Source organism: Perca fluviatilis, chromosome 7 (genome assembly GCF_010015445.1).
Source record: "Perca fluviatilis chromosome 7, GENO_Pfluv_1.0, whole genome shotgun sequence".
NCBI classification, from domain to species: domain Eukaryota; kingdom Metazoa; phylum Chordata; class Actinopteri; order Perciformes; family Percidae; genus Perca; species Perca fluviatilis.
The window spans coordinates 38629625-38650662 of NC_053118.1; the positions used below are offsets into that span (position 1 = coordinate 38629625).

The 21038-nt window shown below is 41.2% G+C and overlaps 1 protein-coding gene and 2 long non-coding RNA genes across 3 annotated transcripts in view; 2 read left to right on the top strand and 1 right to left on the bottom strand.

The window, feature by feature from the left end:
• The window catches only part of LOC120562999, a gene marked incomplete in the record, with an annotated part of 504869 nt that overhangs the window by 35580 nt on the left and 448251 nt on the right, over positions 1-21038 (top strand).
• Positions 12241-12988, bottom strand: LOC120563038. The gene is made up of 2 exons (XR_005639904.1): positions 12848-12988; positions 12241-12471 (listed from the first exon to the last, which is right to left on the bottom strand). It is a non-coding gene; the product is annotated as an uncharacterized LOC120563038 (long non-coding RNA).
• Positions 12943-14382, top strand: LOC120563036. Its single transcript, XR_005639902.1, has 3 exons — positions 12943-13046; positions 13962-14058; positions 14370-14382. It is a non-coding gene; the product is annotated as an uncharacterized LOC120563036 (long non-coding RNA).

The following is a 21038-nucleotide window of genomic DNA, read 5'->3' on the forward strand; positions in this document are numbered from 1 at the left end:
TTTGTCCTTTGTCGATATGTATGTCCCGCTCCACACAGTCTGGCCTCATACATGCACAAACGCAAGTATGTCTTAATGAGCCGCAGACGGCTGAAACTTCATTCGGTGCTGGCACTGCTGATGGCAAGGGTGGGTTGGCTCTATCCATGTCATTGGCATTGAGGAATGGCAGGACAGCGTCGGTGGTGAGATCCATGTTTAACTCAGAATATTATGCACGAAAAGAGCGAAACTCCTCCACTGCGTCTTCTGGCTTGAGCATATCTTCTGAGTAGAAACGGGCCAGCTCAAGCATTTTCTCCTCAGCATCAGGGTGCTCAAACCACTTTGGGCAGAGTACAGTGCCTTGCGAAAGTATTCGGCCCCCTTGAACGTTTCGACCTTTTGCCACATTTCAGGCCTCAAACATAAAGATATAAAACTGTAATTTTTTGTGAAGAATCAACAACAAGTGGGTCCCAATTATGAAGTGGAACGAAATTCATTGGCTATTTCAAACTTTTTTAACAAATAAAAAACTGAAAAAGTGGGCGTGCAAAATTATTCAGCCCCTTTACTTTCAGTGCAGCAAACTCTCTCCAGAAGTTCAGTGAGGATCTCTGAATGATCCAATGTTGACCTAAATGACTAATGATGATAAATAGAATCCAGCTGTGTGTAATCAAGTCTCCGTATAAATGCACCTGCTCTGTGATAGTCTCAGAGGTCCGTGTAAAGCGCAGAGAGCATCATGAAGAACAAGGAACACACCAGGCAGGTCCGAGATACTGTTGTGGGAGTTTAAAGTTTAAAGCGGATTTGGATACAAAAAGATTTCCCAAGCTTTAAACATCCCAAGGAGCACTGTGCAAGCGATAATATTGAAATGGAAGGAGTATCAGACCACTACAAATCTATGAAGACCCGGCCGTCCCTCTACACTTTCAGCTCATACAATGAGAAGACTGATCAGAGATGCAGCCAAGAGGCCCATGATCACTCTGGATGAACTGCAGAGATCTACAGCTGAGGCGGGAGACTCTGTCCATAGGACAACAATCAGTCGTATACTGCACAAATCTGGCCTTTATGGAAGAGTGGCAAGAAGAAAGCCATTTCTTAAAGATATCCATAAAAAGTGTCGTTCAAAGTTTGCCAAAAGCCACCTGGGAGACACACCAAACATGTGGAAGAAGGTGCTGTGGTCAGATGAAACCAAAATCGAACTTTTTGGCAACAATGCAAAACGTTATGTTTGGCGTAAAAGCAACACAGCTCATCACCCTGAACACACCATCCCCACTGTCAAACATGGTGGTGGCAGCATCATGGTTTGGGCCTGCTTTTCTTCAGCAGGGACAGGGAAGATGGTTAAAATTGATGGGAAGATGGATGGAGCCAAATACAGGACCATTCTGGAAGAAAACCTGATGGAGTCTGCAAAAGACCTGAGACTGGGACGGAGATTTGTCTTCCAACAAGACAATGATCCAAAACATAAAGCAAAATCTACAATGGAATGGTTCACAAATAAACATATCCAGGTGTTAGAATGGCCAAGTCAAAGTCCAGACCTGAATCCAATCAGAATCTGTGGAAAGAACTGAAAACTGCTGTTCACAAACGCTCTCCATCCAACCTCACTGAGCTCGAGCTGTTTTTGCAAGGAGGAATGGGCAAAAATGTCAGTCTCTCGATGTGCAAAACTGATAGAGACATACCCCAAGCGCTTAATTTACAGCTGTAATCGCAGCAAAAGGTGGCGCTACAAAGTATTAACTTAAGGGGGCTGAATAATATTTTGCGCCCAATATTTCAGTTTTTTATTTGTTTAAAAGGTTTGAAATATCCAATAAATTTCGTTCCACTTCATGATTGTGTCCCACTTGTTGTTGATTCTTCCCAAAAAATTACAGTTTTATATCTTTATGTTTGAGGCCTGAAATGTGGCAAAAGGTCGAAAAGTTCAAGGGGGCCGAATACTTTCGCAAGGCACTGTACTGCGGACAGTTTGGCCATTTTTTTTAAGTCTGAAAATCGACTTTCACTCTGCCCCACAAAAACATCCAGAATGTAAAAATAAATGTCCGCTTTGAAGCGGCGTCTGCTGTCCTCGATCTGGTCATCCTCTGTGTCCTCGTCAAAATGCTTTTTTTCTCTTGGGAATCCTCTGCTTTGCAAACTCTGTGGCTGCGTTGCTTTCTCTGGCCATACTTGTTGCTGTGTTCTCCATGCTGCCAAAGGCCTCCTCTGTGCGTAACTCTCTGATCTGGGCCACAGTACTGTCAATAAGATTCACAGCAGTGTTGACATCCAGTGACTATTTTTGAAGATAATTTGACAGGATGTTTGTCCTCTCCAACAAATCGTTGCAAAACACCAACACGAACATGAATTCAAATGTGCTGAGTTTTGACAGCAGGCGGTCAGCTTCAGAGGCCACCATGGCTGTGCTGTTGTGGTGGTGTTGGATACGGCTCAGGGCTTTGAGAATGGCTGGGAGGCTCTGGATCACCGCTTCTGTGGCCTGCTTCCTAGAGGCCCACCTTGTGTCAGAAAGGCTTTTCAGCGTAAGAATGGTTCTTTCCAGTTGCATGATTTCCTGTTCCTCCTCCAGTATTTTAAATCTCGGAAGGCTTGAAGTTAAAAAACAGTTCAAGGTCTCAAGTGTACCGAAACAAACTTTAGCGCTACATAAAACAACACGCAGCATCCATAAGAATTAGTTTGAGGTTGTGTGCGCAGCAGTGGACATAAAATGCCTTGTCTGAGCAATTTTGCTTGACCCTGGCTTGCAGCCCCGTTAACTGCCCTGACATCGTTCTGGCACCGTCATATGCTTGTCCCCTCAGATCATTTACATTAAGACCAAGGTCCTTTGTCAGCGAATTATGCAGAAGATCATAAAAGGATGCCGCACTGCCATCAGGTAACTCCTCAAATTTAATAAAGCGCTCAATGCTGCTGCCTGTTTTGGTGACATATCTGAGTGAAAGAGAAAACTGATCCATTCTCGTTATATCTATGGTGGAATCTACAATAACTGAGAAAAACTTTGCTGACTTTGTCTACTTTATTGGTTTTTCCACACACTACTGAGGCTCCTGGTTGTGAAATGAATAAATTGTTAAATTGACAATATGTCTTATTTCTTCAAACTTCAATCATCCAAACCACCAAACACCAAACGAGTCAATGGCAGAATAAGCTGTTTGGGATCGGCAGAGAAGATTTGGCAAATTTTTCATGGGCGCAATCCACATACTCAGCACTGCTGCTCATCCCACAAATGCATGTTCCTTACAAATGGGGCACCATTTGAAAGGGAACTAAACAGGCTTTCCAACGGTATAAGATTTATTGCCAAAAAGCATTGTTACCACAAATTTCCTTCCTTGTTGTGCTAAGTTTATATTCATTCAGACATATTCTGTTTTCTTTGCTTGTCAGAAGGTCATTGGAGATTAATAAACTGGGATAGGGATGGGATCCCTGCCGATAAAAAAAACAAAATGGCAGTGGACAGTGGGAGCATTTCAAAATGTTAGACTTTTAGACTTTTTAAGACCACACATATTAACATATAGTCAACTGTAACACCTGAACATTACATGCTGCAGTTATGTAAGAGTGTGAGAAAACTAGTTAGCAAGCAAGCACAGAAAAAAAATTGTTTTTGTTTTAGACCATGCCTTAGGCTAACCAGATGGAACGTGACTCATAAGCATTCAACGTATCATTTTGAGAAAAAAAATGAAGAGAAAATCCCCAAAAAGTCAAAGGTACAAGACTGTGTACATATCGTCATTTCAGAGCAAAGGAACTACTCATCCCATAAACCACCGCGCACCACTGAATAAAGGAAGCTACGTTAATTTAGCTAACAGCTAATTCGGGTAACCGCTAGCTGAGACAGCATGTAATAACTTTAAAAGACCCTCAAAATAAAACCTGAAAATAACCCTTATATATAACGGATGTTACGTCAGTTGTAGCCTGCTTTCCCCAGTGTTTAGTTTGAGTTAACGTTATTTTAGACTGAATCAAGCTGTCAGCTAGCGGTTTGCCGAATTAGCGGTTAGCTAAACTAACGTTAGCTTCCCGGCGGAGGCTAACGGCAGAAGCGTGGAACAGATCGTGATTCATGCAGTGTCGTAAATCCTCATGATGGATCGTGCAGGCAGCACAGATTGGGTACTGACCCCCCCCCCCCCTTCTCACCAGCATGAGTTCCACCAATCAGAGGCATCACTGTGGGATTGTTCAGGATTGTGGGTAATGAAGTACTTATCCAAAACATCGCGAATAAAAGATGTTCATCTCAAAACAAGGTCGGTGCCCCATGATTTTTGGCGTCTATATGAGCATAGACAATCGCTTAGTCACGTCGGCATGCTGATTTTAAGTCTATCATCGACGGTTACCATTTTCTGGCTTATACTCCAATTTGTCAATGGAGAAATTGCATTGTATTTTTACTTCCGGAACCCGCTGTGGGAGGGATGCGATATTAAGAATCCCACTATGGCCACGCCAAGACCCGCCCTTCAATAGCATTCACGCACTACTATTGGCCAGGCGTCCATGCTTACATGTGCAGGTCCTATCCCCTGACCAATCCCCTAACCCTAACCTTAACCACTCGAGGTGAAATGCCTAACCCCAACCAATCGAGCTGCTTCGTAGGGCGTGGCCATGGTGGGATTCATAATTTTGCAGGAGGGACTGTTGACCACTATAGCTGTCCTCCAGAGTGAACCAAACTGTGTCCATGGCAACGCCCACCCAGAACCCACCAATACCCCCCGTAATTCGTACCCAGCCCTATTTTGATTAGTTTTCACATCAAAGCATTCACTCTAAATCAAGTTCCTTTATTCCTAATCTCACTGTGTTGTTGTTCCAGGTGCTCTGGGTCAAAGTGTGAACTATCCAGGTCGTGTTTGTGATATGAAAGGATCGACCGTCACTCTCCCCTGCTCCTTCACACCACTGAAGTCTGTTGTGGACGGCAATGGAAGAGAAGTTTTGATTGAGGTCAACAGAGTCGTCTGGTGTAAGAACCATGAAACCTGTAAATCTACCACTCCGTCTGTGTACGACAGCGAATCAAACAACCACGACCCTCGTTACAGCTACCTGGGAGACAAGAAGGGAGACTGCACTTTACACATCTCAGATTTACAGGAGAAAGACGACACAACATTTCGCTTCAGAGTGGAAACTAATGATCGCAGAGCATCTCTTACTGGCCAACCAGGAGTGAGAGTCACAGTCGCTGGTAAGAGAATCCTATGATAATAACAACAATAGAAATAACTTAACCCTGTTAAATTGTCAGAGATTTGAAGCAGGGCTCCAGGCCAGCCATTTTTATTGTCATTATTGATGACTAGTACGGTGGCCCTGAGAGGCCACAGCACGCACTAATAAGACAACACATGCAACTAAACCACAGCATGCACTAATAAGACAACACATGCAACTAAACCACAGCACGCAACAATAAGACAACACATGCAACTAAACCACAGCATGCAACAATAAGACAACACATGCAACTAAACCACAGCACGCACTAATAAGACAACACATGCAACTAAACCACAGCACGCAACAATAAGACAACACATGCAACTAAACCACAGCACGCACTAATAAGACAACACATGCAACTAAACCACAGCACGCAACAATAAGACAACACATGCAACTAAACCACAGCACGCACTAATAAGACAACACATGCAACTAAACCACAGCACGCAACAATAAGACAACACATGCAACTAAACCACAGCACGCACTAATAAGACAACACATGCAACTAAACCACAGCACGCAACAATAAGACAACACATGCAACTAAACCACAGCATGCAACAATAAGACAACACATGCAACTAAACCACAGCATGCACTAATAAGACAACACATGCAACTAAACCACAGCACGCAACAATAAGACAACACATGCAACTAAACCACAGCACGCACTAATAAGACAACACATGCAAATAGCCCACACCACAACGGAAGTGTTTCCAGGGGACACTTTTAAGTGATGCACACGTGCCTCAACCATTGGCTTTCCGGTACATAGACAGAGCAGCAACAGGACAATTTTAACAATTTTCGCCATTGTATTCATCACTAAATTCACTTCTGAATATGTTTTAGGCGAGAAATTAACTCTTTAGAATATAGGCAGTCTTGCGTAAATCGTTGCCGAATTGACAATTTGCTTCAAAGTTTTCGGAATTGAGGAGCTCCATAAAGTGACGCGACAGCCAGCTAGCGCCTGCCGGGGCCGCTAGCTCGTCGCTCAGACAGTCCTGCTCAGAGACCCCGCTCTAAGCTGGAGGTCTCTCAGACCGCTCTCGTAAATAAGAGGCTTTTATTTCGCCGTTGATGGATTATTTGTTTAAATATCACAACACATGTTCGGAGTTAAACTTAAACTCCACTAGCGCTTGCAGGCTTAACAACCTCGCTGGCCGGCCGTCACACACACACACACACACACACAGGCGCCGATACATAATAATAAAATACTGAGCACCCTACGTGTGCCAGACTACCAGTAGGCTACATTCATTTAAAATGAAACATTGCAGTTGGTGCTGAGTGGAGCGTCTGTCATAGTGTGATTGGGTATGTTGGTGACATTGATTCTTAATTTCCCACGAAGCTGATCACGGTTACGTGTCAGTTAAACTTCTCATCTCCGATCCTATCTGTATCTGTGAGAAGTGGTGCTGTCCTGAGTTGAATTCCTACTTTACGGCTTTGTTATCGAGTTAATAGGCGTGTGTGTTCGCTGTTCATTTCCTAAGGTTCTGAAATGCAAACAATTTTTGACAACTTTTTTTTTTTTTGAAAGGCGTGCGCCCGTGAGCACCCACGGGGAAAACATAAATCGGCGCAAACACACACACCACAGTAGTGGTAGCACACCACTAGGGGAGCTAGTTCATTATAACAACTCATGCAAAACGAATAAGCAAACATTATTTAAAGTTTAAGAGCATAAATACTCAAACAAATTCTCAATAAATATACTCAATAAATACTCAAAGTATACATACCTGAAGCTGTGGAAATTCGGGGGAAAATGGGCCTGGGATGGCTTGTGAAGTAGCATCGTAAATGTGAGAAAAAGCCCTTCAATAGCATTTATTGGCCAGGTGTCCATGCCTATTAAAGGTGTTGAAATTAATCAAATAATCGATGCATCGAATCGTGGACGTGGGCGATCGATAATCGGCCGGCTCATAATCGATTATGTCTGTTTACAATTTAATGTAGGCTTAACAACATTTCTGTTTACATATTCTGGTATGTTTTGCACATTCAGGAAGTGCCATGTGGTCAGTGCTGTAGTTTTATGTATCCAATTTATTTAGTGTTAGAGCACTGCAGAATGTTTGGTTTTTGAAGCTTGAAAAGCTATGAATTAAATATCCTACATGGCATTAATAGAAACATTTATTTGACGCATCGTGATGCATCGAGATATCGAATCGAATTGAATCGCTGACATGATAATCGTAATCGAATCGAATCGGGAGATCAGTGAAGACTCACACCTCTAATGCCTATGCAAGGTAACATAATCCCATTTAAAAAACATCTGACCCCCAGACAATTTATGAGCAGTCGGTTATCAGACAGGCACAAAAAAAAAGTTTCCGATTCGACCCACATACTTCACCCAGAATTTCAGCTTTTACTCTGTGGTGGAAGATTCAGGGTTCCTAAATGCAGGCTAAACCATAATAAACACTCATTTGTGCCTATGTCCATTAAGCTTATCAAAACTAACATGTAGGCTGGCTGGGTTGTGCACTATGTCATCGTGCAAAAAGTAGGTTATTGGGGTTATGCAATATGTTAGTGGTGCAATACATGGGCTGTTGGAATGTTCAATATGTCATTATGTACTGCACAGGCTATGTGGAAATGTGTAATTTATGCAATACGTAGGCTATTGGGGTTGTGCATTATGTCAGTGCATTGTGTCAGTTGTGCAAAAAGTAGGCTATTAGGGGTTGTGCACTATGTCAGTGCATTGTGTTATTTGAGCAATACGTAGGATATTGGGGTTTGGTAATATGTTAGTTGTGCAATATGTCATTGTGCAAGGGCTGTGCTACACTTATTGCAAAGAAAGCAGTAGGCTGTGAGAAAGTAAAAATGGAACTTGTGAGCAGAAAAAGTGTTATTTGGCAGTACTTTCAGTCAAAAGAAGGCCATTCAAGTAGAGCTACATGTTCAATTCGCAATGCCGATTTGTCTTGTGGGGGCAAGGGCCCTAAACAATATATAACATCGCCGCTGTTAAGACATTAGCGTATGAGTTGTGCATGAAGGAATCTACAGACAGCAGCCAAAATGCAGCAACTTCAGCTAAAAACTGGTGTTAACCAGACAGTGCCTCTCAGCTGTTCTCTCGGCAAATGAGTCTCCCACAGTGGGAGCGGAGTGACTGCTGCTCGTTAGCTAACATTAGCTTTCTAATTCCACCTAGCCAACATGCCTTCATCATACACTGGCTAGCGAAAATTTTCCAAATAAAATTGTCACTCAGCTGGCGATAGTGATGTGCTTTCCTACGATGTGAATAGAGCGTGTGAATTCAACATTAAGTTGTTACATTTAACTATTTTAGAGGCTGTGGATGTTGTTTACTTCATTAATGTGTTTACTGTGTTAATGGACTGAGGATCAGAATCAGAAAAGCTTTATTGCCAAGGACGTTTTTAACACATACAAGGAATTTGTTTTGGGTTTTGTTGGTGCATGTCACACATTCCCTAAATAGAATATAAACAATATAAGTAAAGTAAAAGTATATATACACAGTACGTATTAAATTAAAAATAAAATATGAAAAATAAAATAAAAGATCGGAGTAGAGGATGGCAGTAGAGTTCAGTTCGGTTCGGGTTTCGGCAGAATCTTAACCAGTGGGTTCGGCATTTGACCGAACCCCAAAAATCTGGGTTCGGTGCATCCCTAATCCTAACCTTCAGCCAAATGTCGTACCTCAAACAATCAAGCTGCTTCGTAGGGCAGGTCTTGGCGTGGCCATAGTAGGATTTGTAAATTTGCGACCGGGTTGACACCAGCGTGAGAAATTGGGGGTGTGGCGTGTGAGCGTGTGAAACCAAGCAAATTCGTATTGTATTTTTTGGAATACAAGATTTTGTAAATAAGATTTTAAACCAACTATGCACATGTTTATCTCTGTAGGGCCGTTATATGTTGACAGGCACTTGAATTATTACATTTATATATTAGGTTATATTATTAGTATGATATGATTTATCATACTCAAAGACCTGGGGGACTACTCTCTAACACCACCAATGTGTAGCACCCAACTGGGTGATGCATGGCAGCCTTACGACGCCAGGCGCTCACCACACATTAGCTTGGTAGAAAGGGGAACATATTTTTAGTGGTGGGGAACACCGGAGTACCCGGAGAAAAACCCATGAACACACAGGAGAACATGCAAACTCCACACTAAAGGCCCGGTACCTTCTTGCTGTGAGGCCACAGTGCTAACCATTGGGCCACCGTGCTGTTATAATAACATTATGAGTCTGTCAGCGCAAAACATATTGTCCTAGGTTTCCGATGTTTTTAAAAGCGCATTATGATTATATTGTCTTGTAATTAGCGTTGCTGGCGATGTTTTGTAGGATTAGTGAGAATTGGCCACCTTTAATGCCACAGAACCGCTGCAGTTAGCAAGGGCTTCGTTTCTAGACACAGCACCCAAAATGCTCCCTTGTTTGACGGTGGACGAGAGAAATGCTGCACCTGGCAACGGGTGTCACCTTGGTCATCGGTGTGAAAAATAAACTAAAATAAAACTAAGATAAAACTGGCAATGCGGTGAGGGGATTAATGTGCAGCAGCAGCAGCAGCAGCAGCAGCAGCGTGGTGCTTAGCTGCTTTAGCATGGCTAGCTAGCACCGCCATTCCCATTTTCAAAATGTCGAACGTTAAATCACAACATAGTAGTCCACATTTTGCATGCCCTGCATCCTGGTCTTTCTCAAGCCATGTCTTGTATTTGTCTAAGTGAAGCCATACATTGTTAAAACGGAATTTTCCTGGCATTGTGCTAATTTACATCTCGCAAAATCAAGTGATGTGACTGCCCGAACATTAAAAGTTTGAATTTAGTTGAACAGATTTTTATCAGTTGATCTTAACTGAACCACACTATATTATACAGGAATTTGTGAAGAAAATTTCCATACCTTTTCCAAAACTTTCTGTATTTATTTATTTTTCCAAAACTTCTCCAGACCTGGGAATCGCTATTTTCAAATTCCATAACTTTTCCAGGTTTTTCATGACCGTACATACCCCGCTTTAGGGGTTAGTTCTTATTGTAAACACTAACTTGTTCAATGTGTTTTCTGTAAATCTTTTTAAAATCCAAGCTAAACTGGTATGGAACAAAAATTTCTCAAACCTGATTGATATTGAATTAAAAATGTTATCAAATCGGGGCCTTGTGAATTCTGAATTGAATTCGGTAAAAACTTTGGTGATAACCAGCCATATTTATTAGTTTTCACATCAAAGCACTCGCTCTAAATCAAGATGCTTTATTCCTAATCTCTCTGTGTTGTTCTTCCAGGAGCTCTGGGTCAATGTGTGAACTATCCAGATCCTGTTTGGGGTGTAAAAGGATCGACCATCACCCTCCCCTGCTCCTTCACACCACCGAAGTCTGTCATTGATAATGGAAGAGAAGTTGTGATCGAGATCAACAGAGTTGCCTGGTGCAAGAGCCCTCACATCTGTCTGACAGGCACTCCGTCTGTGTACGACAGCGAATCAAACAACAACGACCCTCGTTACAGCTACGTGGGAGACAAGAAGGGAGACTGCACTTTACAGATCTCAGATTTACAGGAGGAAGACGACGCAACTTTTCGCTTCAGAATGGAAGCGAATGACAGCAGCGCATCTTTCACTGACCAATCAGGAGTGAGAGTCAGAGTCATAGGTAAGAGCATCCTATGATAATGCTAAAAAAAACAAAAATGGAAACACTATGATTGTCCGATGTAGCAGAAACCCAGTAGAATTGTTTTTGAAGGACATGATCAATGCAATTTTTTTTTATCCACTTAGTGTTTATTTGGCTTAACTCTGGAGCTTTTTCCATAATGTCAGCCATTCTACCGAGACACATTTTGGGACGTTGGAATTTTGAGAATCCGACAAATGATTCGGTTTTTACAGCTTCTTTCTAGGGAAAGTGTTTTTTCTTTGGTGATCTTATAAACAAAATGTGCTTTTTCCAACCTGCCAGCTGGTTTTGGGTTAGTAGACGTTTTGGGGGTCATTTGTAATATTTTTAACTTTATTTAATAAAAAAATGACCACAATGTGTCATCAGATATTAAAAAACATGCTAACTTGAAACACAATGTTTTCTGACAACAATGCTTAAGCCAAGATTTTCTCCTTTGAAATTTTATTGTCTGTCAACATAGCAGCATCTAGCTACTCTGCTGCTCTGGGGAGTAATGTCTGGCCAACCCGGTCTCACGCCAGGTCGTGAAACAGTCACGTTATTTTGATTTATTGATACGTTTACAGGTCACGATTTTGACGTTTATTTCGTGTACACATCACGAATTTTGAACATGTACAGGTCACGATTTTCGAACCTGCTCTGGGGGGACGCAACAACGGGGAAATGAGGCACTACACGCTGGCCACAACAACAGGACAGACCGCCACATGTGAGACTCGATCCCCTGGCGCAGGGGCACACAACAACGAAACGCTACACGACGGCCACAACAACGGGACGGTTGTGGTTAGGAAAAGAATAACGAGGACTCAATAGATTCAATAACGTGACCATATCACGAACTGCCATGAGACCGGGCTGGTCTGGCAATGCGAGACTTGCATCAAGCAACTCCCGTGAAATTCAACACTGGGGAGGAGAGGCCGAGGGAGACGAGTCTTTTCAGTATTTGAATTTGAACTGCAGTAACCATTTAAAACGCTAGCTGTTAGTATTACATATTGGACATTTAATGTAAACATTAACTTGGTAAATACATTATCTGAGAATCTCTTTTACATCCAAGCTAAACTGGTATTATATTTGAAATTTTCCTAACCTGATTGATATTGCCTCAAAAAGTGTTATCAAATCAGGAATCATCCGCGATACCCAGCCCTATTCCTTAGTTTTCAAATCAAAGCATTCGCTCTAAATCAAGTTCCTTTATTCCTAATCTCACTTTGTTGTTGTACTAGATGCTCTGGGTCTAAGTGTGAACTATCCAGGTCCTGTTTGTGGTGTGGTAGGATCGACCGTCACCCTCCCCTGCTCCTTCAACACACTGAAGTCTGTCGTTGATGATGCAGGAGAATGTTTGATCGAGGTCATCAGAGACGTTTGGTGCAACAACCATGAATTCTGTCTGCTTACCACTCCGTCTGTGTACGACAGCAAATCACAGAACAACAACGCTCGTTACAGATACCTGGGAGACAAGAAGGGAGACTGCACTTTACACATCTCAGATCTACAGGAGGACGACGACGCAACTTTACGTTCATCGTTCGTAAGAGCATTTAAAATTAAATTTTTTAAAGATTATATTAAGTGAGAATTTGCAGTGGTTGTTGTTATAGTAAAACATTGTAATGCACTTCGGGCTAAATTTGCTCAAAACTATGTACTGAATGTAATAAAGGTTTATAATGCACATTTATTTCATTTTACATATTTCCTTTAGATGTTAGTCAGATGGAGATAAGAAGCTCCAAAGATGATGGAGAGTTTAAAAGAGGAGAAGAAGTCACACTGAACTGTTCTGCTGCAAGCTGCACTATCCACCAACTGGAGGTCAGCTGGTTCAGAGATGGCCACGCCCTCTCAGAGTCTGGCCCCGTCCTCCATCTCAGCAATCTGACTGCAAAGGATTCTGGGAACTACACCTGTGGTTTGAAGAGGAACAACGGCACCCTCTCCGCCCCATACAGCCTGCACTTGGGAGCAGAAGAGGAAGGTTTGTTTGATCAGTTTTCTGTAGGAAATAATAATAATTATTATTTAAACTTAAATAGAGTTGTGAAGTAGGAGAACTCTATTACTGAGGATGTCAATGATTAACCGTGTCCTTGAGGCCTGTAAGTCCTATAATTAATGAATTCAAGTATCAAAAGAGGGAAGTCGTCTCCGTCCATGTTTTGACAGACACACCGGGGGCGAAGTTGAAAACCGAAATCAGCCAAACAGTAAAGTCTATACAGGCCAAGTCTAGCCCTCACTAACATCCACACTGCCGACATGTTTACAACATTCATAAAACGTGTGCCCCTCTCACAATGGCACTTGTGTATATGTCAGTTGTTCGATGTCTGTTGCTAACCAACTTAGTCATAGCAGGTATTGTATGCATTGTCTCTGCACGAAAGAACTTTTCTCATCCAAAATGAATCAATCTTTTACCTCTTTCTATAATTACACACGCATGTTTTTTATTAAAAGTTAAGCATTCATATTCGTTTATCAGTACCATAGCAATGCTAACTTCTGCTCAGATGGTCGTTGCCTGTCGTACGAGTTACTTTTTTGAACGCATCCAGATGACAAACAGACCCGATTGTTTTCGCAGCGCACTCGTTTGCACCGATTCGGACTCATTCACACGCGGTCTGCGAATCTCCATAGGACATGAAAGACTTCAGGTCGTTTCCCAGCCGTATCTACTGTGCCAATGTGAAGGCAGCATCAGTCTACACTGGTTGATATTTGATTGTGTCATCAAAATGTAATTATTGGTAAAATGTATTTGGCCGTTTCATTCATTCGGCCAAACACCGAAAGAGTTTTTGTTGCTATTCTGGCCGAAAATTTCAGTAGCCGAACATTCAGTGTATTCCTAGTCTCCAGTCCAACAGCTTTCTGATCTGTTTCACAGGAACTAAAGCCTTTGACCCACTGCTGGCTGTTCATCTGCTTCTCTTCACTCTGCACACTGTTTTCATCGTCATAGTAACGGCCATCATGATCAAAAGGTAACTTTCAAATCAGTCTGCTGAGTCATGTTCCTGTATTTATATCAGTCTGCTGAGTCATGTTCCTGTATTTATTCCTCAGAATAAATACATTTCTACATGAATCTGAAACAGGAGAGTTCGTAGAAACGTTCATTTTGCATTTTATTAAACTGATCTATTATGTGTCTCTACTGCGTTTGATTTTCTATCGTGAAATTGTATTTTATTTAATCTTAAGTTATTTGTAACTTGAGTTTGTGTCAATTACATTTTTTAAAACAGTAATATGTTAGATTTTACTCTAACTATTTCTACATCCTTCTTCACAGGACATGCATTTGCAAAAAAAAGGTGACAGTGTAGGTGAGTCACTAAATATCCTTTACTGTTATTTATATAGATATATACTGTATATATACTGTATATATATTTTATTTTTATTCATAACGCTTTACATTAAATAGTTAACCGTTATGTCTTTATGGAGAGTCTTTAAGGTTGCTTTCACACCTGCCTTGTTTTGTCCATATAAACAGAACCCTGGAGCGTTTGGTCTGATAGTCCGGTTGGTTTGGGCCGGTGTGAAAGCTTACTAAACTCTGGTCCGCTTAAAGACGGGGGTCTCGGTTCTCTTCCAACTAGAGTTCGGTTCACTTCAGGTGAGAACTAGCCCTTCTCAGACCCTTCTCAGCTGTAACTGAGAGTGGGTCTGGCGAAGGTTCATTCACAGTCCGTTTCCAAAGGGGCTTCACCAACGGACGCCGCTCAAATGCCTCTGGGCGCCATTGTATAGTCCTTCAACCAATCAGAGCAATGATCCAGGCGGCGTAGCAGCGACAGCGGCATTAACGGGTTGCTGCGCTTCGGTGGCCGCCATGTTGAATGTAAACAAAAAGCTGCTCACCGTCGCTGCGCTATTGTCATTGTGTAAAGCCCGCCTCAGCGGTTGTGATTGGTGCCTCGATTTGGAAAAAAATCTGAAATGGGTTTGAATGGGCTCTTGGCCAGACCGACTTGCAGAGCAAATCTCAAATTTGTCGGAAGTTCGTCAGGGTTTACCCAGGCTAGGTGAGAACCCGATCCAACCCAAATACAGGAAGTGAACCAACAACAGAGCATTTACTAGCCTGCAGCTTCAACCTCGCACACAATTTACAGACTTATATGTGATTTAAGGGACGATAACTTTCACATCCATAAGCTGTTCTACGGCACACATCGCTGGTAGTCTGTGTGACATCATCAGTCTGTGTGACATCGTCTCTCTCTCCTTCACTCGCTGTCTGTCAGCTGCTCACGTTCACCTTCTTCTAAAATATTAGAAACACTAAAGCAGAACCGTCTCGAACGAATGACGTGTGTTTACACCTTGCACCAAGTAGACCGAAATATAGTTGTGAAAGCTCCGTTCAAGTTGAGCACTGCCTTTATGACTTCCTGTTAAAAACCTGCGGATGTTATGAATAGATTAATTTCCACAGAAACAGGAACCTGGCTTCTGTCAGAAGAAGGAGGAGGAGGAGGGAGGGGCGAGCTAGCCTCGTTTTGTTTGAAAATACTTTGAACGTCAACAAGAAATAACGTCACCCAACATCGCTTAGAGCACCTTTAACTCAACCACAACACATAAAAAAAAACATGAAAATCTGAATTGCTCTCCATAAATGAAGTGCATTATGATAATGATTACTTTTATATTGACACAGAGAAAACTCCCTGAGCCAGTAAGCTTAGAGGGGGATCCCCATGACCTTTCCTCTAGCACCCCCCTCAGGACAGACTTTAGACTTGTAGCTCCACTCCTGAAGGAAGTCTGCAGGACATTGAGCCACTGTGGCTGTCGGCTGCTTCTCTTCTTCTGCTGTTTGAACTCTGCTTTGTTAAAGGAAGAAAACTTAAGTTAAAGAAAAAACCGGGGTGATCATTTTTGGAGCCAAAGATGAGTGATTAAAAGTCAGTGCTCAGCTTCAATCGAAATGTTTAAAACAAGAGACAAAGCCAGAAATCTTGGTGCAGTCATCGACTCAGACCTGAACTTCAACAGCCACATTAAGACAATTACAAAATCAGCCTATTATCACCTTAAGAATATAGCAAGGGTGAAGGACTCATGTCTCAGCAGGACTTGGATAAACGTGTCCATGCTTTAATCTTCAGTAGACTTGACTACTGTAACGGTGTCTTTACAGGTCTCCCTAAAAAATCAATCAGACAGCTGCAGCTGATTCAGAACGCTGCTCGAGTCCTCACTAAAACCAGGAAAGTGGATCACATCACTCCAGTTCTGAAGTCTTTACACTGGATTTCTGTCCCGCAATTGATTTCAAAATACTTTTGCTGGTTTATAAATCACTAAATGGTTTAGAGCCAAAATACATTTCTGATCTGCTACTACACTGTGACCCACCCAGACCTCTCAGGTCGTCTGGGACAGGTCTACTTTCTATCCCCAGGGTCAGGACTAAACAGGGGGTAGCAGCATTCAGTTTTTATGCTCCACATATCTGGAACAAACTCCCAGAAACCTGCAGGTCAACCGCAACTCTCAGTTCTTTTAAATCAAGGCTGAAGACCTATCTTTTTGATGCTGCCTTCTTTAAATAATTGTTAATTTCTTATACTGCACTGTAACTTTTATTCTCTTATTGTATTTCTTTTTATATTTTTAAGTGCCCTTTAATATTTTATGTAAAGCACTTTGAATTGCGTTGTTGCTTAAATGTTCTGTAGAAATAAAGCTGCCTTGCCTTACAGCCTTTTTCTGCTGTTTGAACTCTGCTTTGTGTTTCAGCCTCCAGACTTCGTAGAGGAGCTGAGACGTCCAGAGGAACGAGGCCGGGCTGTCTGATATTATCATCTATAACATATCTGCTCTAATATTACATCACTTGACCTTTATCTCTGATATTATCATCTGTAACATATCTGCTCTAATATTACATCACTGGACCTTTATCTCTGATATTATCACCTGTAACATATTTGCTCTAATATTCATCACTGGTGCTTTTAATCTCTGTTGTTAAAGGTCCTATGACATGCTGCTTTTTGGATGCTTTTATATAGCTCTCAATGGTTCCCTAATACTGTATCTGAAGTCTCTTTTATATAGACCTTAGTGGTCCCCTAATACTGTATCTGAAGTCTCTTTTATATAGACCTTAGTGGTTCCCTAATACTGTATCTTAAGTCTCTTTTATATAGACCTTAGTGGTCCCCTAATACTGTATCTGAAGTCTCTTTTATATAGACCTTAGTGGTCCCCTAATACTGTATCTGAAGTCTCTTTTATATAGACCTTAGTGGTCCCCTAATACTGTATCTGAAGTCTCTTTCCCGAAATTCAGCATTGGTGCAGAATTACAGCCACTAGAGCCAGGAGCTTTTCTCAGAATGTGCCATTCATGTGTCTGCAGCTTTAAATGCTATTGAGGAGGAGAGGGGGGGGGGCAAGGTGGAGGGTGGGGGTGTGGCCTTGACCAGCTTGCGGCCATGGTTGTAGGTCTATTTCCTCATGGGCGGGCCAAATTCTTTGGGCAGCTGTGGGCGGCGGGCAAAGCAGAGAAAGGGGAGGTAACCCCTTCCCCTTATGACCTCATAAGGAGAAGACTCCTGATTGGCCCATCTGAGCTTTCATTTTCTCAAAGGCAGAGCAGGATACCCAGGGCTCGGTTTACACCTATCACCATTTCTAGCCACTGGGGGACCATAGGCAGGCTGGGGGAACTCATATTAATGTTAAAAAAACTCATAAAGTCAATTTAATGCCATGGGACCTTTAAGATGATTTACAGGACATCAAACATATATTGAGTCTGTATGTACGTGAATATTGTTGTTTACCGTCTACAATTTTTTTGAAAGTGCTTATATATTCTTTAAGAATTTTAAATGTTCTGATGAAATTATGAAGACAACACATTTGAGGAGCTTTAAAGATTTATCATTTCACTTTTGCATCCTTTTCTACATACTTTTACACCTTAATGACATGTATATGTATGATGTATATTCTACACATTAATTTCTACAATGTCATGAATATAATAATTTGATTATTATCTGATAGAACTATATTGATGATTCATTAATCAATTACTTGTCAACTATTAAATCAATTGCTGACTATATTTTAAGAATCGATTAACCAGTTTGAGTCATTTTCGTAGATCAACTTAATTTGAAAAAATAGAAATTTTGATTTGATTGGAAGAATATATTAACATACATAGACACCAGGGTTTCTGCAGGTTTCACCAAGTCATATTTAAGACTTTTAAAGTCCTTTTAAGACCATTATGAATCAAATTTAAGACCTATATCGACAATAATATGCAGCTGATAATGTAAGGAGCTATTAAAATAAATCACTACCTTGATCAACGCAGCAGGTCATTGCAGAGGAAAGGCATCACTGGCTCTTCTGTTTGATGCATCTTCAAAAAGGGACAGAAAAGCCAGGCAACGGTCAAGGAGAAGTGTAACTTGGGTACGATGAGAGAGTGTCCTTCATGGCCTCCTACACTGTGTCAAACGATGCTGTCCCAGGGTTTCGGAGTTGTTTTCTTCTCACCACATCCATAAACTGTGTAAGTGATGGCCAAACTTCAAGAGCTCTTTCTATTACAGACTGGTTTTTAAGCCACCGATGACCACAGAAAGATAAAGAGAAGATGTGGACTCAGTGGTGTAGTCTAATGTACTGTAGTGGGTATACTGTACTGTATATACAGTATGTTGTTGCGTGTCATTGGATATTTTTAAGTGGGTATATGGAAATCCTGGAGCTTTCTTAGTGGGTATACTGTGACCACGGAATACAAATAAACATTCTGGTACGTGTCCACTTCCTATCTTTCCTATTTATTTCATCTATTGAGTCACAGTGAGTTGGAAAAAAGTCATAAAAAGTCGAAAAAAAGTGATAGTATAGTGTGTCAAGAGTTTGGTTCACAGCATCAAACCACTAAAATACACCTTGAATGAATTAAATTAAAATGAAAACAACCAGGAAAGTTCACCTGAGCCTTCACCATACACACTGTGACCACAGAGTGGAGCTCTGGTCCTGCAGTGCATGATGGGAGTGTGTCAGCCCTCCCTCTTTCCTTCCTTCATCCCTCCCTACCTCCCTCCCTCCCTCCCTCCCTCCCTCCACCTGTGTGCAGGTGAGCCCGGTGTATAAAGGACTCTTTCTCTAGATGGAAACAGACTCCAGCAACGGCTCACACTGAGATCTTTGTCACAAACGCTCTGATTTCCTGCAGAAAGATGGAGACGCTGCTCACACTCTGGATCGCTCTCTGCCTCGCCGCCTCATGTAAGAAAACACTTTTTATTCTTTTATACTGAACGTTTGCTTCACTACCTAAAAGAAAGTATGAAATCTGAGTTTCTAGATGACCACAAAACTTCCAAACAGCTCAAAGTAAAGTAGTCAAAGAGATTAAAGAATGTGGGAACAATACACCTGCACTGCTAGGGCGCCATAGAACACTGTGAAAAAAGGTAAAATAAGGTTCTTGTAAAATACAGTCAGTTGCCATAATTTAAATACAGTTTGAAGCTTTAATTTTACCTGAAATGTTGTGTACTTTTTGGGGCTTTTTAATGTTTAATGAAGGATATAGCTTTGAAAAGTAGGGACTGTTTTTTTTTTTTTTACTTTTTCCAACCTTTTGGGCACATTTGATTTATTCTAACAAACGTTTTTACAGTATTAACCCTTGTGTTGTCTTCCCGTCAACATTGAAAAAAAGCTTTTTCCAACATTTTAAATTGTAAAAAAATGTCCCATATTTTCTGATATATAACAAAAATTTCAAACTGGTCAATTTCACCCGAAGTCAACACAAGGGTTAAACTTGAACATCACAGTTAAATCTATATCTTATAAATATCATTTTAAAGATTATTTTTTGGGGCATTTTTTCCCTTTATTAGATAGTGATAGTGGATAGACAGGAAAGGTGGGAGAGAAATAGGGGATGACATGCAGCAAAGGGCCACAGGTCGGACTTTAACCCGGGCCATAGGACTCAGCCTACATAAGGCACACGCTCTTACTGGGTGAGCTAGAGGTCACCCCATGAATATAATTTTAATCATTTTATGCGAAAACAAATTAATTTTCTTTCATCATCATCAAAATTAAAATCTTTAAAATAAACTCCACAAAATTATAGGTTATTTTTTTTACATTGTATGTCAGGGAAGAAGTTATTTAAAGTATACTATATTGTTTAGGGACTGCAATTAATGATCACTTTCATTATTTATTAATTTACAAATTGATTAACAATTATTTTCATTGTCGATTAATGTGTTGATTTTTGCAATGTATGTATGTTATTGGACAATTGCACACTATCAGTTAGCATCCACTAAAAGTTCTGTTTTTGCAGCTGACAGACTCAGATTATTATTCTAAGTGTCTGACAACATTATGGGATGGATCCCTACAGAGATAGACCTTTTAGTTAAAGAGTAAGATCCTTTTAGTTTAACATGAAACAGCCCCGAAATCACCATCACCAAACTCCACCAGACTCCATGTAAATAATCAGGACTTTTAGTGTGTATAGAGCCAGCATATCTGAGTGGACAGAAACTAAAAACTACCAAAAGCCGTCTTGGTTCATCTTTCCACCGTTCCAACAATCACCACTCTGGTTTGGTTGAAAACAATCCTTAATTCACCCATTTACATGTGGAGATATGCTGGCTCTATACACGCTAAAAGTCCTGATTATTTACATGGAGTCTGGTGGAGATATGCTGGCTCTATACACACTAAAAGTCCTGATTATTTACATGGAGTCTGGTGGAGATATGCTGGCTCTATACACGCTAAAAGTCCTGATTATTTACATGGAGTCTGGTGGAGATATGCTGGCTCTATACACGCTAAAATGATTATTTACATGGAGTCTGGTGGAATATGCTGGCTCTATACACGCTAAAAGTCCTGATTATTTACATGGAGTCTGGTGGAGATA